At 39.9% G+C, this 19,275-nt stretch overlaps 1 long non-coding RNA gene across 1 annotated transcript in view; it reads right to left on the reverse strand.

Moving 5' to 3' along the window:
* Nucleotides 1-19,275, reverse strand: part of LOC117801069 — a 101,119-nt gene that overhangs the window by 21,263 nt on the left and 60,581 nt on the right. Inside the window, exons 3-4 of the long non-coding RNA XR_004623456.1 lie at nt 16,893-16,980; nt 10,014-10,196 (exon numbers count right to left, since the gene is read on the reverse strand). This is a non-coding gene — a long non-coding RNA (uncharacterized LOC117801069). The remainder of the gene's footprint in view (nt 1-10,013; nt 10,197-16,892; nt 16,981-19,275) is intronic.

Raw genomic sequence — 19,275 nt, forward strand, 5'->3', positions numbered from 1 at the left:
GTGTCGATATGTGGAAGTAGTTCCCTCAGGTCCACGCTGGGAGCAGTCACTTCAATGGAAAGCTCTGTGGTCCCTGCCAGCAACTCTGGTCCACAGATGTCTCAGGACGCACGCAGCCCCGCCCTTTCTCGGTGGCGGCAGTGGGGCTTGCAAATGATCGGGCACACCAGAATTGTAACCGACCTTAAGGTGGACTTCCGCAAAAGGTAGGAAACTCGTTGGCTTCAGAAAAATATGTTTTTTTTTTTTTTAATATTTCATTCACTCAAAAGATTTTTAGAAAGAATCCTTCCTTTTCAATTCAGGTAGGAACGTTTTGTTCTTTCTGTGAATGAATCCTTTGCTTATTTGGGGGTAAATGTGGTTTTACATACTCTAAGCTTACCCATAAATCCTTCTGAAAATGCAAACTGAAAGCACACTTTCCTTCTCATTAAATTCTATTATACCAAAAGAAAGATCTAAGCCTAAGTGTAACAGGATCTAAGCAGGGCTGTAAACCCCAGAACTACAGGACCGCCTTGTAAACAGTACAACATGAGTACGCTCTAGAGGGTCTGTCTCTCCATCCTGACTCAATACGCAATTGCTATGTGAAGTCAAATCTATATATTACGTTAGTGGCTTAAACCCAAATAGCATGACTGTGTAGCCTTTTTAAATTATTGCGAGGCAGGGAACATGTTTGATAGAAAATGAAATCGCTAAATACGATTTCTCTAGAAAAATGTGACTGCTCTTTAACAGGCGGCAGGGTTGGAATTTTATTTTTTCACATTTTATCAGGTAAATAAAAACTTTGTTGACTACTTAGGACATCCATGGGCATTAAGAAAAAGCTTGGCTCAAAGGCCAGTTTTTTTTATTCCAAAAAGAGAAAGGGGAATTGATGAGAAGGAAAAAAGAGAAAGCAAAGAAAAGAAGGGAGAATAGAGAACTAGAACAGAAGGAAGCAAAAAACAAAAAAAGAGAGCAGGAAGGGAGGCAGAGAGGCAGGGAGGGAGAGAGACAAAAGAATAAAATATGGAAGTTAAATATACTGACAGCGCAGTTACTTAAACACACTGAACTTTCAGAGCAGATCAGCAAAAAGTTTGAAAGCTCAGGTGTTTCTATAATTGTGACACATCGGGAAAATTCACACTGTTAGATGAGCCTCAAATTCTCACTTCCACCTGCATGAAACAGAAACACTGTCAGTACGCTGGGCTATAATCAAAACGATGCCAAAATGATTGCACGAGGATGTAAGACTTGTGAGATCCTTCTGTCTTGTGCTCCTCCCCTACGAAATTCTAGAATTTGTAAAGTTATATTTTAATATGCTATTAATAGGTTGCATTTGTTGCCTAGTTTGATTGAATAATTTTAAAACCATGCCACTCTTTTTATGAGCAAATTATTTTCAACACACGATGAAGATTCAGTGTTAATTTTTTCTCCCATTGAGAAAGAGTTTCAAGGCTAAATACTCAAATCCAGTTCATGATCCTAGGGATTAGAAGTCAGCCAAATGCTGACATGATGATGCAGAACTAGAAACAGGGAAGCCATTCTCGTGAAGGCTAGGGCGCAGGTCTTGGATGGACAGGCTAGGACACTAGGAAGAAGACATAAAACTGAAGAAGCTACTTGGTTCCCTCTTGCCACGTAGATCCAAAACAACAAACCTAACAGCCGTGTTTCAGATTAGCTCTATGATATGAGCATTTGTTTCGTGAAATAGCTATGCAAAAAGGACATGCCATATCTGAATGTCTTTAGGAGAAAACCATCTCATAATTACAAACTTATTTTGTACTAAAGATCTTTGGTTCCACCGTAAATATTTTTGTTGGGCGCCTGGGTGGTTCAGTTGGTTAAGTGTCTGCCTTCAGCTCGGGTCATGATCCCAGGGTCCTGGGATAGAGCCCGGCGTCTGGTTCCCTGCTCAGTGAGGAGCCTGCTTCTGCCTCTTCCTCTCCCTGCCTATCCCCTTCCTTGTGATCTCTCTCTCTCTTTTCAAATAAATAAAACCTTTAAAAAAATAAATGTTTTTGTTAATGGAGATGACATTGGAGAAAACTTTTCCATCTTTCCACTATCAGTTTATACTGACCAAATGGTTAGAAATGAAGCTTTCTAAGATTTTTGCCTAACACGTGTACATGTTTCTATTTCCACGAGTATAAATTATTTATTCCTCTGGATCTTCATTCATCAATCCTAAAATAGAGAAAATATAGAAAATGTATGTATTATGGATTTGCTTGTCTGCACTCTATTATAGAGCAATCCTTGCCCACATTTAAAGATTTACTTAAAGAGAATTTAAATATAAACAGATTCATATGCACGTGCATACATAATGAAAGAATGGAAAAAAGAGGAAATGTTACAAGATTTTCTTTCTAACTCTTTCTACCAAGCACCACCTTTTTACACATATCATCATGTTTAGAGTGTTCTTCCTTAAACAGATATTCGTTCTTCTCTCTTATCAGGATCGCGCACGAAGAGCAAATGATGCTGTATTCGTAATGTTTGTGAATTTTTTCTCGGTGTTTGTTCCTGATTAACCACAAAGTTGCTGTAGTAGCTCTGTGGCGGCTGCTTGCACTGGCCGAGAGCAGGGAAGCCCAAAGGCTCAAGGGAAGCCCAACTTCAGGACAAAGGTGGATGCTGTCAGGAGAAGAGCCCCTGACTGGGGCTTCAGGGGCAGCAAAGAGGGTGGAAGGGAAGTGATGCTTTGCTTCTTTTAACCTGGTTTGTCTATGCGTCTTTGCACAACTACTTTACTTCTGACACTTAAATGCATGTGCAAATCCTCTCAGGGCTAAGTCATGTCATTAATCTTTTGTGTTGCGTTATTGTTATGCATATATACCAATTTTGCCAAAAATTCCCCATTACTTCTTCTTCGTTAAATAACAACAAGCTGTGAGGGTTAGTTCTGCATCAGCACTTCAATTTCCTCATGAAAAATTGGCCTGCTTTCTTTTGGGTTTGTGAGCACCCAGGCCAATAGCACTCATGTCTTGTTACATAACGAAAGAAAACAGAGGCAACTTGAACAGTAATCTGGCTTCGCCTGTTTGTTCTGGACACCATTTTGGTCTGCACAGCTCAGACTACAGGCATCGTTTCCTTGTGTCCCCTATACATGGAAAAATAAGGCAACGGGATATGCCAATCCCTTAGTTCTAGCTCTTGGCCAGATCTGCACTGAGATTTAGCCAAATCTCCTCATCCATTTATGGAATGACATGTGCCCTTGCTAAGAAAACTCTCACCACTGCATTCAGCCTCATTGTCTTCTAACTCTGTGCCCGAATCATGGCTGGCTCCCCAGCAGAGCCAGGGCTTCACTTTGCCCGTCAAAGCCTGCTGACAGTGCCGTTCCCTCTCTGAAGGGTGTCAGGACACTGGCATCCCAGGTACCTCCCCGCGGAGGGTGACAAAAGTCTGGCTACGATCGACACCCTGTCCTCATCCGGAATGAGCGTCATTATCTCTTGAACAGGTGCTGGGACCAAAGACCAGGACCAGCTGTAACTCTCGCAGCCTTTCTCATGAGATAATAAGAATTTTAGGCAGGCTTGACAGAGATTTCGAGATTCATTGAATTGATAAATGTCAAATAAGTGGGGGAAAGTAAGCGAGTGGTTTACGCATTGATTTGTCATCAATGGAGCTGGAGATCAGATGGCAACGTGATCATTGTTAGAGCAGCTCTCGTCTTCCTCTGCTCAAACGCACCAAATGAAGCGCCCATTTGCTGACTAGAAATTCACAGTTGAGGTCGACTGATGATGCAGTGCAAAGAAGGCTGTTCTGTTCCTCTGCTCACGGATAAACCATGCCAAGCTTCACCTTTAAATAGCTCCATATTTAATTATGCGATATTTAGAAATAAAGTTCAGTCACAATTCACTAATAATTTGTTCCCACCTAAGAGAGAGCAAACAAACAAAAAAAAGAAAGAAAAACAAAAAAGGGGAAAAAAAGAAAAAGAAACAAAATGATACGTAGCAATCAGGAACTCTTAAAAAGAAAAGAAAATGGACAACTCAGTGCCAGGTTGCAACATAAAAGAAAGCATTTATTTAAGGGAAAATTATAGTAGATTAAACTAATTATAATAAAAATAAACTAAAAAAATTTAAAGGGTGCTATTATTTTTCTATTTAACCATAAAACCTTAGGACGTTATGGATTAACTTAAGCAAACAGAACCCGAAGAAGGTACGGTAGCTACTTTCTTGAAAACAAAACAATCTTTTCGTTCCTGCCATTTGTCTGAACTCTTCCTTCGGGCAAGCTGGACAGCTGCACTGGTAGGTTTTTTAGTCATGGGTTATAAGCCCCACCTGGCTAGATTTGTTTAGCAGACAGCTGGCAGAATTAAATAAAAAGAATGGGACACAAAATGCCTCCCAAAAAAAGCTGAGAGAATACTTTTTGGATGTTTTAGCCTTTTGGAGGTTTATGGTTTTCTCTCTCCTTTTTTTCTTGCCTATATTCACATACTACTATATGGGAATATATATCGTGGATATTTTCTCTCAATTATAATGCCATGGCTGAGGTAAAACTGCAGCATAAATGAAAACATCAAGTAAGCATGTCTTGAACGACTTTTTTTTTTTGAGTTAGAAATACCAATTTGCAGTTTATAAGTCCCCAAGAATGACATCAGTTTTAAATTAGCATTTTTTTATTTCTACATTTTCCTTGCTATTTTTTAAAGCCAATAAAATAGATTTTCTTCATCTGGAATGTTCTTTCTAGCTTAAAGATAAGAAGGAGTCTAAATTGTGGGAATGGCATCCTTCTGCATCTGTTTCTCTCACAAACCTATCAAATATCTAATTTTTGGCATGACTGCTGGCTCCGACAGGGGGATGACATAAACCAGCTTTGTGGTTGCATGTTTCACTTTTAATCTCATGGAAATAAAAATCAGCACTGAAATGTCCCTTTACATGTGACAATTTGGGACTCTTTTCCAAACGCCCAGGCAGAGGGGCGTTAACCTGGTTAAGCTTAACACACAGCATATGCAGAAGTGTCATGCATTTTTACGCTGAAAGACACAAGGCAAACCTGTCTTCAGTAGAGCTTTGTTCCCATCTGAAGCACGGACGACAAACAATAGGACCTGTAGGACTCAGTGGCGGCAAGTTACTCAAGAACGACTGAAATGCATACCAGGATGGGGAGATGAAATAGCTCACTTAATAACCCTACATCTTCTGTGTGTTTTGTCTCTTTCCATAAAGGCGGCAGAACTAGCAGAATATTTCAACCATCATGGGTTTGCTACTTAGCACGGGGAGAATCCAGCTTTTCACTAAACACAGTAAATATAGTATGGAAGGCTCAAAAAAACCAAAATGGTTTGGACCTGATCCTGATTGGAGGAACTCCATGAAAATGGATTCCAACTGCTTATAAATGAGCAAGGGGGTGGGGGCGTGCTGGTTTTAAAGACAGCATGGCAGGGAAACATCAATGCTGATACCCAGCTAGCACCTAAGAGATGACAATGATCTGGCCCCACCAAACATAAAACTACTCAAAGTTGAAATCTGTTTACACCGCACAGGGAAATGTTCTGAATATTAAGGACCAGGCCAGGAAGCAAACTCTTTAATTCATGACCTAATACTTGCTTTCCAGAGCAAAAGCCTCACTTGGCCCCTCTCCACCCAGCCTATACATCTCCATGCAACGTAGACTTTATGGAGCCAGGCATGATCTGTTCATTGCAGAGGACTGATTCTCCCTAAGCACTGATATCAATAGCATACATTTCAAATACAAGGGAGGCCTGGGCAGGCTTAATCCCCAGGGCCCAAATAAACCGAGTGTGGTCTCTAGGGAGGCTGTTGGCGTAGAGCAAAAAGACAGTGTTACCGTATATGTTTTCACATGGTTAGCAAAATGGGTCCCCATCAAAGACGGAAAAAACAGGCATGGTGAGAAGGGAGGAATGAGGTCACTCTAGGTTTTTGTCTGACCCTAAAAGACAATCCAATCTTGGCTGTCATCTGACAGTCTTCTATTTAGTTTGATAGATACAATTACATCTATCTAGCCAGATCATTACAGTACTGGACATCATCTATGTAGTGGTGGCTTAGCAGAATTAAAAGCTATCAAATTCTTTTGTGTGTGCTAGGGAGCCTCTCCTTTTCTTCCTCATACAGATTCCCCGCCCAGCTCCCCCTGCCCAAGGGAAAGAAAGAGGAGAGAATGCTCTGTAAATGGTAGATCCTGAGGTATCTGTAAACTTTCATAGGAATCCATCAAGTCTGTTCTAGTTCCACTTGCATCTCAGCCAACTTCTTTACTAAAGAAAATTGATTCTTGTTTACTTCTTTCACTTAGGAGAATCATGATGAAGTTTAATAGGATAACCCCCTAGTGTTAGAAAATCTCCCTCCTTTGGTTTTGGGAGCTTTGAAATTCGTAAATCAGAAATAAGCTTGGATTAAAAAAATTTTTTTTAGACAAAAATAAAAGGTCTCTACAAGTTTCAAGCTCAAACTTAATAATTGCTCAACAGCCACTTTTCTCGTTTTGTTTTGTTTCCATCACCCAATGAGTAGTACGTTATTCCGATACTCTGTTAGAAGACCCTTTAATTGCAAATTGACCTTCAATAGTTAAAGGAATCACCCGCCACCAGTAATATTTTATTGTTGGATGAAAATTAATATTGTCCCTTACTATTTTAGCACACGTAAGCATTTAATTGGGGATGGTGTGTACTACATAGTAAAATGAATGTTCCTGGGAGGGAAAAAAAAAGAGTGATTCTCTAAATGTTAATTCTGTTCATTGAAAGCCATGAGAGAAAAAGTTTATTATTTCGGATAGAGGTAAACATATTGCTATGGGAATGCTCTAGTGTTGATTCCATAGCTATTATTAAAGATATCAAATATCTCATATTTAGCAAGAAAACGTACTGTGTTATTTGTTGGGTCAAAAGATACTACATATTTTTGAGAAGATAATTTATTTTTTTTAATTTTTAGAGTTAAATTTATAACATAACAAAAGATTACTAATTTCTTCCACCACCTAGAGCTTCAAGTCACTAATTAACTAATCTATTAAATGTATGTTTTCCACACTTAAGGAACCAAAGAAACCTGCGGGCTCTGTCTACTCACCCAGGGATCGCTTTCCTGGTGGTGAAATGAACCCAGCTTCTTAGTGGAATGGAGCAATCACTGGATGCCAGTAACACTACCCTACAATGTGTAGAGGGGGAAATGAAGGCTAGCTCATCCGAAGGAAACTACAGGGGAATTTTAGATCAGCAGAATGCAATTATCCAAGTTGGAACTGTTCCAGGACACCAAAAGCGAACTTTAAAGGTGGGTAAATTGAATAGCATTTCTCCTCAGTTGCAGGGCAAGCAACCACATCCCTGACAAGATGGGTGCTTGTTCTCTTTATTTGTCTTTACTTTGTGAAAACCAGTGGCCAAGGCCCTGGCCACTGTCACAGGAAATGGAGTGTGTAGACCATTTGAGCAGAATGGAGAGCATCAAATCTAATAACAGGCACCCTACGCTCTACAGCTCTCTAAAAAGTGAAAGAAGACATTTTTAGAATCTGTTTCAAGACACAATCTATTTGTTGACCAGGTATTTAGGAAGACTATGTTCCCAGCCCCTCTTGCATCTAAGTGGGACCACATAACTAAGTTCCTTCTGGCCAGTGGAATGTGGGCAGAAATATATTACTCGACTTCTAGTTGGGCCATAAAACACACCTCTTGGTCTGCCAATTTCTCTGTCTCTGCTTCTCTGTCTGTCTCTCTCTCTCACACACACACACACATATACACACACACGTGAAGGACCTTCTTAGAGAGCAGCTATGCGGAAGAGTCACGCAAGCTACGTCCGACTGTACCACGAACAAGGAAAAAAAATTTTTTTATTGTGTTAAGACTTGGAAGTTTTTGTTATACTGACAGAGATATGTTGACTAATATAATATCCATAATAAAAATGGAATTCTCTTGAATTCCAAGATGGAGAAAGTTGAAAAGTCATTCCACAAAACAAGGATGTGGTAAGATGTACATTTTCATCCATTCTTTGTAACTGAAATATATACTAGTGTTCTGAAGAGGAAACTAAGCAGAATATTAAGCTGTAAGATCTTTACATAATTATTATGTTTTGACCTAGTAATTTTACTTCTAGAATCTTTACATAATTATTATGTTTTGACCTAGTAATTCTACTTCTAGAATCCATCCATGAGAAAAAAGTTTTTGTTCCTTAGATCATTGGTTATGATAATAAAAATACTATACAGCTTTTATTATCAACAGTAGAGGGCTAGTTACCAAAACTTTGCTTATGCCTTTATCAGGAAATGCTACGCAGTCATTAAAAATTGTGTATGCTGTGAATATTTCAGTCACTGATTTATTCAATAAGCTAATGCTTATTGAGCACCTTTTTTATGCTAGAACTTATTCTAGATGCTGGGGATATGGAAATGAACAACACAGAAAAACATCCCTGCTCTTATGATGTATATTCTTTTGGTGGGTAAGACTAACATGATACAATAGACACGTCAATAAATAAAATAACTGACACTAGTAACAAACTGGGAAAATGCTCCACTGAGAGTTAAGTAAACAAATTCTGGCACTACATATACACCACACGCAGAGGCACACCGACACACACAGACACACCCCACATACAGAGTTAGAGAAAGTCTGCGGAGAAAAATCATAAAATTCTAACATATGCATATGCAATATTTCTAATCATGAGCAACTCAAAGGCCATGAAACATATAAATTAGTTGCGTTGCTGTTGTATGAATTTGAAATATTAAGTGTACAGCCCCAGTGTAGAGGGATCAATTTACATAGGGTACAAATGTAATTAGGCAGCTAACCAGCAGCCACTTCTCAAAATGGTTTTATTGTTACAAATCAAGTAACATTCTACAAAGTGATTTCAAGTATTCAAAGGAAAACATTATTTTTTAAAATTTTTTGAAAGGCAAAGAAAGGGTGATGGGTTGAGATAGACACTCGCTGCCAGTACTGCTAATGGAGAGGAAAGAATGTAGTCAGTCTAGCACAGTAATGGTACCATGGTTCTCGTAGAAGTTGGGCGCTGGTGAATGGGTGGGTTTACCTGCCCCCGCCCATCCCTGCCCCAGAAGGAACACAAAGCAATTCATGAGACTTTTTTGCTTGTACTCCAGAGAATGAAAAAAATACTCCTTGAGTGAAAAATTAGAGAATCACTAGTGCTCCGAAGTGGACACTTAAATTTTCCCCTACGATTTCCTGTTTTCAGGGGCACTTTATACGCTTTGGTGGGATGGGTTCATATGTTAATCTTTCGAGCGCTCGGTTTGTTCTCTCACAAATGTCTGATGTCTATGCCATCCTGTGTCAACAGTGATTTTTTTCTGGGTTGGGGAATTAAGAATTATTTTTGTTTTAGTCTTCATACTTCTGCTTTCTGAAATATTTTCTAAAGAGAGTATGGCTTACTTTAAACATTAAATAAAAACAAAAATTAGTGCATACAGTCATACACACAAACAGCAAAGTGTACCGCCATCCCTTATTAGGATGAGGAGAATTTTTAGCTGTCACCCAGACCTCCACTACCACTATAACACCACCTTGCACCGGCTGGGAGCAAGCACCATCAATAGTGTCACATTGTGGGCTCTGATGATCCTAATGGGCCATGGCCATCGCCTGGCAGGTAAGCTTAAGTAATGCCTTTGGGCTTCATGCCACGCCCCTTAAAGACACAAATCACAAAGATGCTGGGGCCCCTGCAAGGCTGACCCCTCCCCAAAGTCCATTCACATTCATCTATTCATCATTTATGAGAGCCCCACACCTTCAGGTAAAGCCTGCAGAGCAGATAACATTTCAGAAGCAGCATATTTCCATAGAATTGGAAGAAAAAAGCTTGTTCTTAACGGATCTCCACGAAAAATCTCCGGGCATTACGCACATAGGCAGCAGGGTCTGCAGTCCTGAACGTATCCCAGCAGAACTAACTCTGTTGGCAGCAGTGGAGAGCTCTGAATCCGAGGGTTGGAAGGAATCTAAGTAAGACATCTAGTCCATCACCCTGCCTCCAGGCAATTTTCCAGGCAGATGGGTATTTATCCTGTTCTTATAGCTCTTCGCTGATCTGAGGAGAAAAGACAAGGGTATTTATATCCTTGATGTTTTCTTCCCCAATGTGTAATATTTGCCACCTACTCCATCCGCAGCAGTTCAGAATGTAGTGAGATTGGAAGTTAAACTCATTGATCTCAGGAAAGACAATGAAATGAAAATATTTTGCTTTATATAATGTAATTTCCCTCAAAGCTTTTGATGAAGACTTCATAAAATGGCATCAGTCGTTTAGGGCAATGAATGAAGGCTCTACTTGACAAATGACAATCGCTGCAGTTTTCAGAAATCAGATAGCAAAAACTCAGTAGTTACTGTTGCTCTTTAACGTGATTCTGTAGAAGGAAGTCCAAGGTCATAGGCTTACTCTCTGGGCAGGTCATTTTAGCTGCACTTTGTTCCATGGCTTTTAATCACAGCTCACCTGTCTCTCAAACATACATCCTTCATCACAAATACTTTAAGAGAATATGGATAAATTATCAAAAGTTTTTCAGAGGGGTGGGGGCTCCTTTTTCCATCCCTCCAGTTATGTGCATCACCGTTTTTCTGCATGAAATAAACCTAATTCATTGTTTAGTGTTTGGATATAGAAATGAATTTTGAAGATCTCCTGGCCAGATTTTATAAAGAACTACCCAAACCCCAATCCCTGAATCCTCTTATCCGCATACCCGGTTTCTTCATATTTTGGAACTTGAGCTCTTCAAGATTCAGTGGGTCACTTTCCCTGATGTTGCGTATACTGACTGCCTAGCAACCTCTAGTTATTTTATTGCCGTGTGGCCAACCCCAGGTTTGTTCCTCCAGCATCTTCGTTCTTGAACTGACATCAACCTAACCCGTCAATATTCAGGTATTTGTCCTTGACATTTGCTGGTGAGGACAGATGCCACCTCCACCCAGAGAGAGACCACGGTTGGCCCTAGTATCTGTGCAAGACCATGGTCAGGGCAACAAACGTGAGTTAGATCTGTAAGAAACACCACTCTGGATAACCCAATCTCCGGCATCTAGTCCTTAGTTGCAGGTGTCATATACATGGCTCCTTCCTTAAAATTTCTCCAGGATCATTGCTAGAGGCATTGGAGGCAGTTTTTCTTAAAAGCTATCCTGGCTGCAAGTAAGTCTGGCATTCAGAGCTTACCCTAGAATGACTACAGCCCAGGTCTTATTGAAGGAATCATGTTTCAAATATAAGTCACTCAAAAGGATAAGTTTTATAGGATTTATTTTCCCTAATACAGAAAGTTGGTGAAGGTGGCCCAGCTTACTTATACACTTAGTATGTATAAAATGATCGAAGTTTTGGCAGAATTTTTCTGTACATGAAATAAATTCCCAGTAAACAAGGAGTAAAGTAATGGAGGGTCAACTACACTAGTACAGCAGAAAAAGAATCATCCTGGTAGTCTAGAGATCAGAGTTCATTTGACAATGGTATAAAGCAGGTATAAATTTACTCACATATAACACATCCTTCTAGAACATTCCTAAGATAAAGTCCACCAAGCCCTGACCTTGTAGCAAACTGGGAGCTCTCAGTAGACAAGCTAAGGTGAGCTAAAACAGGTGCATTCTATGCATTCTATGCTCAGGCCACTGAGATAGTAAACCTAAGACCAGTCCAAGCTAGCATGAATATCTAAAATTTCTGATCAAACAGTGAAATAGGACAGCACATTTTCTGAGGGAAAGTTGTTCTCGGTATCTAGCAGTGCCTGAGTTGTTATTCAAAGAAGAGGATGGACAAATACTAAAAGTAGTCCAGTGCTGGTCCACTGGCTGGCAGGATCTAGAGAAAAGAGAAGGGGGCAGGGCCCAGCAGACTGGAAGGGAGACAAGTTGGCCTCTAGTCCCAGAGGGGGAAAACTAAGAGACCCAAGACCCAGGAATCAACCCAGACCACAGCTAGATTAGAAAATGAGTCACACCTGCAGGGGACTAGGTAGAAAGGCTAAGGACTGCCTGATGCCCACAGCTGCTAGAGGACATCATCTATAGTGCCAGGTCCCAGGCAGTACCACCAGCATACCTCCTTCATTTCTTATAGGAGCCATCAGAGGTAGTCACTGATTACCAATAAATGCTCATGAACAAAGAGCTCTCTGGCTGAATATATAGCCTGGAAGACATTGCATGCTATCACTGCTCCCCTGCCTTTATCATACTCTTAGAGAATCACAGTGCACATCCAGACTCTGAGATGTCCTATATGAAAGGGACCGTTTCCAATTGCTTATTTTTTTTATTTTTTATTTTTTATTATTTATTTGACAGAGATAGAGACAGCCAGCGAGAGAGGGAACACAAGCAGGGGGAGTGGGAGAGGAAGAAGCAGGCTCATAGCGGAGGAGCCTGATGTGGGGCTCGATCCCATAACGCCAGGACCATGCCCTGAGCTGAAAGCAGACACTTAACTGCTGTGCCACCCAGGCGCCCCCCAATTGCTTATTAACCCAGAATTTTCAATGAAACCACTTCCTTAGCACCCTAACCAATATACATACATACTTGTTCTTTCAGGAACATTTACAATCTTCTTTCTTACCCAGTATTCTAAGGAACGGACTCTGAAAATTCCTGAGAAATACATGTGCTTTGTAACACAAAGAATTAAACAAATGTAAAATAGTGTTACTGTGGCAAATTTGTGCTAGTGAGAATGAGTAAGATGGTGGTGTTGGAAGCCATTAATGGAATCGTGGTGCTTACGTTTGGGTCAGTATAGATCTACCAAGACAACAGTCTTGTGTGGCTAAAGGTCTAAATTTCTGGCATGACATAGACCACAGATGGGGCATATATTTGGGTTTAAAATAACATACAGAGTGAATGAATGAATGTGTGAATGGAAGAAAGTACAAATAATATCATATATTCCATCCCTGGAGAATAAATTTTCCTTTGAGAGAGACAATAAATTCCTTTCACACTGTGCCCAAATGGTGGCATAGTTCTACCAGGATGAGCCAACCATCATAATTATAAACTCACAGGGTATTTGCTCTAGAAAAGTGTCTTTTTCCTACTGGCCGCATCCTAGCAAAGACTATCTCCTTCCAGGGACTTGCGGATTTTCTACTGCCTATCCATCCCCAAATCAATAACTAGCCTTTTACTATTTCCTCTATGGAAGACTTAGGTCCTGAGCAGTTGGGTGCATATATTTGTTGCGATGGGAGAGGGAAAAAGATGGTCTCATAGGAAATTACAGTTTTTAAAAAAAAAAAAGTGTTTTATTAAGAAGCTTCTCGGAGACTTTAGTATGCTAACGGACACTGGGGTTTTCTAAAAACAGGTTAAGAAGGAGTGGACACACTATAAAGCATTTTCTAAGCTGTAAATTTTTCCACAAAACTTTCTGTTCGTGGAGCATCTGGGGGGAAGTGTTGTGCTGGCTTCTTTAACTTTCCATACGGTTAGTTTAGCTAGAACTACCTTAAAGAGTTATTTTAAAGAACGAATGAGACGATGTGAGCGACATTCCCTAGCATGGTCAGACACAGCAGAGCTTCAAAAAATAATGTTCCTAATAACCTGCAGGTATTAGGCAAACATTATTATCCCCATTTTGTGAATGAGGAAACTGACGTTCACGGGAGTTGAGTGACTTGTCTTCAAACAGCCGAACTATGGCTTCTGCCTCCAAACCCAAAAGCTTTCTCCTGGACCACTGCTTCTGGGCCCTGGGCAGCTCTCTCCCCACAACTACATCATTACCTACCATGATGTCACATCCACCCAGAAATCAATTTTGCATGAAGCACTCTGAGTAAACCAAGTGGGAGCCTCATTGGTTTGAATTCAATTCTTTTGAGGGCTTGCGATCAGAAAACATGTGCTATCCAATTTTTCCCACACATGCCACTGCTTAGCTGGCCTATCACTGGGGGCCTGTGCAGTGTGGTCTGTTTGAGGCCAATAATCATATCACCATTGTAATGACTGGCAAATCCTATGTAATTTACACATTAAAAGGAGGCTGAGATGCATGGAAAAACCCAGCCCCCATTTGTCTAATGAAATTAAAGCTCTTAGCCAAATACTGGTGCTGAAAAGAGATGTTTGGGAAGGGCCCTCCCGGGCTCTCTCGCCCCTGCCTCTGAAGAAGAGGGTGAGTGTTCTTTATTCATGATCCCGCCTCTACCTAAATCACTCCCACAATGGGACCTCTAAACCAAGGGGCCCTGTCTGGGAACATGATTTACGCATAGCTGAGGCCAGGCGGGGCTTACAAAGGCATTATGACTAGTTATTTTCAATGACAATTGAAGGGAAAAAGAAAGCAGCAAAGATGTTCTGTGGCTTGGCAGGCAAAGCACTAAACTGCCCCCGCCTCCTTCCCCAAACGGCATAAAAGAAAGTTTTGAGACATACCTGATAAAGCAATTATTTTAAGATATTTTTCTAATTCAGTGGCAACTGGACAGTATCATAAAACAAGTTTGAGTAATACAGCATTTGGAGCAGCCGCACTGAGCTGAAGCTCTAGAACGAAACATTGGTCCCACGACAAAGCGAGAAGAGGTGGCTGGCTCTAGCATTCAATGGATGTCCAAATTCTCATGAGTGCTCCAAGACTGAAATTCTCCCTTAGGTCGGGGAAGCAGCTGTGTTGAAGTGAGATGAACCAAAACAGCCCACATATTGTTGGGTGTCAGTCTGAAAGTCAAGAACCTACCATCATGAAGCAAGTTAGTCTATAGAAGACTCTTGTTTGGCCCATGAATGGCAAATACATGGAAGTACTGTAGAGTATTTGGATTCAGGAATATCAGTGGAAGCATCAGGGCAATAATATATGCAAAGGATTAGCCAGAGTACACAAGAAAACAGCTAAGACCCTTTATCCCTGGCTTAACCACTTCTTATAGGCAAACGCATGTGCTGAAAAGAAGGAAAGGCTCACACGTACGTGTTCACACATACACACCTGAATCAGAAAAAAGGGGTGTGTTAAGAAGTATCGTTCTCCATTTTCCTCACCCTCCATAAAATGTTACAAAATCTAGACACTGTCTGATTCCAACCTCATTTCCTACCACTCTCCTCCACTCCTTATTCTCTAGCCACATCCTTCTTTCTCTTCCTCAATCACATCAAATGCATTTCTGTTTCAAAACATTCTGCCTGTAATATTCTGCCCTACGATCTGCATACAGCTAGCTCTTTCACATCCAAGTAGATTTCTGTGGGTTCTAAGCACTCAGTTGAGTTTCAGTTGATTAGTAACAATAGACATTTTGTATGCATTCAAATAAACATTGTGGATTTAAATTCTGCAGTATTCTTTTCTTTTTTTTTTCTTTAAGTAAACTCTACTCCCAACATGGGACTCAAACTCATGACCCCAAGATCAAGAGTCCCATGCTCTACTGACTGAACCAGTCAAGTGTCCCTCTGCAGTATTTATTTCATAAATTATTGGCAATAACGCTTTTCCAGGTTTGAAATATTTTCGTAAGCCCTTTAAAAAACTCCTACCTACATTAACTAATAGATGAAATATTTCTGTCCTTACCATTTGAGTTTGGACCAAATAGCATCACATACTCAGAAGAGGTGTTTTCTAACTACCCATTTCCAAATATCCACCCACTTCACATTCAGTGACTTTCTACCATTCATTGTACTTTTTATAGTCATTATATGACTGAATGAATTCACACAACCTAGGTTAATTCCACAATAACACTGATTTAACATAATAATACTGATTTAAATTTGCATTTGAATAGGACTCATAACTAAACTGTGGTGGTTTCAACAGTAACAATTCAAGATGCCATTTTCAAGGGTATCTGGTGTTCTAGGTTAAAAGGTGGGGCAGTGGCTCAGTTTTAATTTTTAAATACAAAATAAATAAATAAATACTTACATCAAGGAAGCTTTAAAATTCCATTTTGTATCTGGTTGGAATTTTCATTCTTATAAAGAAGAGCAAGCCAACAGGGAGAACATGACCCAGCTCTCAGGGGAGGTGGGCAGAAAACATAACCAGAACCCAAATTTATAGAGACTGTTGGAAGAAAGCAAAACTTCCCATTGAAATTGATATATAAAATCTTGGGATGTAAAGTCTGTAGTTCCTAAGTGCACCAATAAAACCCAAGCTTAGCAACAAAACTTTTTTAAGTATAAATCAGCCATCTTGGAGCAGACTATGGGACAGAAAATGTAGCATTCACTCATCAAGCTCCAGGCCAGAGAAGTATACAACACTATCATTCAGCCCTCGGAAAGAGTAATGCGAAGCAGATAGCAGAGCGCATGGAGGTGGTGATTTACATACAACTCTCTTTACAGAGATTGAATTATAATTATTGTCCACAAATCACTTTGTTAAAAAAAAAAAGCTTTTGTTAAACAACATCTCCGATACTGTGATAGACAGATAACAGGGCCAAATGAATCTTATGAAATTGTTAGAGTTTTAATTCTGGCACCAGAATAGACTAAGTCAAACATTGCATAATTCTGATTTAAATAGTTTGTGTGTTCTGTGTTGGCTATCTTATTTCATTTTCTCAGTAACTTTATATGTAGGTAAAAAATATATTGTCCCTGTTTCGTGATAAAGAAACAGATGCTCAGAGAAGTTAGATACCTGTTTTAGTTAGAATAGGTCAGTCGTATGCTACAGTAACAAGCAATTCCCAAAGAAACAAACGATGTACCTACAAAGTCACACAGGCTGGCTACCTACCTCTTCATGGCAGCTGTTTTCTTCACAGTGGCTCAGCAATATGAATTGTTTTCATTTTGTAGCTCTGCCACCTCAAACTTTGGCTAACCTGTAAGTTGGGAAAGAAAGAAGTAGAGAGTTACATAGGAATGTTTTTGACTTAACGCAGGAGTGACACACATAATCTCTCTATATAATTCATTGGCCAGAACTAGTCACACAATCCTATTTAAAGGCAAAGTTGTTGGAAACTATAGCTTTCCATGTTCCCAAGAAAGAGGAATTTGATATGGAATTTGTCTCTATCACAGTGCCTGAGATCAAGCAGCAAATAAAGTGAAAGAGCTAAGAGTTGGTTCTAATCTGACAGCAGCCCAGCACTCTTTCCATGACTCTAAGCTGGAAAATAAAGATTATGGTTTGTTTTGTTTTGTTTTTTTCTGCTTCTGTTTCCAGGACCCAGCATACACCTGACATATGGAAGATACTCAAAACAGTTCCTACAATAGAAGGAGGGAAGGCAGAGGTGGAAGGAGAGAGAAAAGGACAGAGAGGAAGGGAGAAAATACAAAATATCTTTATTGTTTTGTTATTTCATAATTGATTGATTCTTTGAAGTATAGTAAAGGACAGATATGACACATCCTCTACTTTCCAGCCTTACAGTGTCTTTTCACAGCGCAAAAGTGAAAAAGTAAAAATGTAGAGACCTGTATGGCCCCCTTCAAGTTTCTGCCCCATACACCCTGCAAATATCTCCATCAATGGAGGAAGAGAGAGAGAGAGAAGATTAAAGAAAGAAAGAAAAGATTATGTGACTCTCATGGGGAGGAAACAGAGGCAAAAGGAATTCATTTGGAATGTAAATTGGTATGTAATATGCCTTGAGTTCTTTGCCAGAGAGGTGACATGTAAAGGAAATGCTACGGCAACATTATTTAATAAGAATACTGGATTTCTTCTGTGCTGTGCAATTTACAGTAGAATCAAAGGACCATGCTTTTACATAGTCCTTACAGGAAAAGCAAGACAGGGGCCAGCAGAAATAAATTAAGTATCTGCCATTGATTGTCATGGATAGCACCAGCTTATTGAGCTCATACTTTATTAGCGTGCTATAGCTTGGATGATGATGGTCTTTTTATTGTTCTTGTGGTAACTCTTTATTTTAAGTATCTTATCATTATGAATTCATTTAGTATTGATTGCAATAGCACTGATCATAAAGAATTAATTTGGCCTTACCATGAATATCATACCCACTTATATAAGAGTTTGGCAGTAATTCAAAATTAATTAATATGGTAAAATGTTATTGCTTTTGCAATTTTATAATCTTTTTAAATGCATCTAAGGTATTTTTTTTTCAGCAGGTAGGACCTAGCCGAAAATCTACCTAAGGCATTTTTCTTTGGAGGCCACCTTCATTTAATGACAAATGGAAAATCTACCTTGAAAAAAAATTCTCCATGTCTTAAAATACTTGTGATCCCAGCTCCAGAATTCAGGGTTACCAAAAGACTAAAGCCTTAAGTCCTAAAAAATGATCATGTCTGCTGGGTGTTCCTACTTCCTTGGAATGGCTAAGAGGAACAACATAAGGGAGGGTTTCTCTCTCCTCAGTATCTTCCGTCTCTCACCAAAGATGATTTGTCCCTGTCAGAATGAAGGGCCCCCAGCAAAGGAACTCCATTTACTTATAATGATATTGAATTACCAGAAGGTACAACTCAGGACATACTTCTAGCTAGTTGAGATTGTTGAAAGTAGGTATTAGTGGGAATCTGGTAAGTTTCAGGGTCTAAATCAAATGGCACTTGTCTGCAATGCCTGTCTGTGGCCTTCAGTTAAAATCCACTCCAGTGTCTTCTGTTGCTGCTGCTGTTCTGAATGGGATTATGGGGAGCATGTGTAGACCTATTGGGACATCATGCTACAGATGGCTGGCCTTACACAGATCTGGACTAGGGTGTCATTCAAGGACTGCTACTAAAAGACACCAACGTCTTAAAATAATCCCTTCCCTCCACCTCCTCGGTGTTGAGAAAGACTTTGAGGCTTCTCATCATCCCTGCTTAAAATGTAAATGTCACTTAGATCCAAAAGAATAATCCATTTACCCACCAGGAATTTATCATTAGGCAATCCAACATATACAATCACTTTGACTGAATAAAATACTGAAATTTTAATGAAGAGGTGGGAACTGAGAAACAATCTGGAGGATAGGAGCCTGCCCAAAAAGCAGCCCTTGTAGAATGTCTTTACAGTAGGCCCTAGAATCCCAGAGACCAGCGGAGATCCTGAGAAGAGGCAAAGGAGCAACACAGAACTGAAACGGAATCTTGAAGGCAAAATTTTGGTCAAGGACAGCGCAAGGTCAGCCAGTTAGCAGACCAGAGAA

The sequence above is a fragment of the Ailuropoda melanoleuca genome, chromosome 2 (genome assembly GCF_002007445.2).
Source record: "Ailuropoda melanoleuca isolate Jingjing chromosome 2, ASM200744v2, whole genome shotgun sequence".
Classification (NCBI taxonomy): domain Eukaryota; kingdom Metazoa; phylum Chordata; class Mammalia; order Carnivora; family Ursidae; genus Ailuropoda; species Ailuropoda melanoleuca.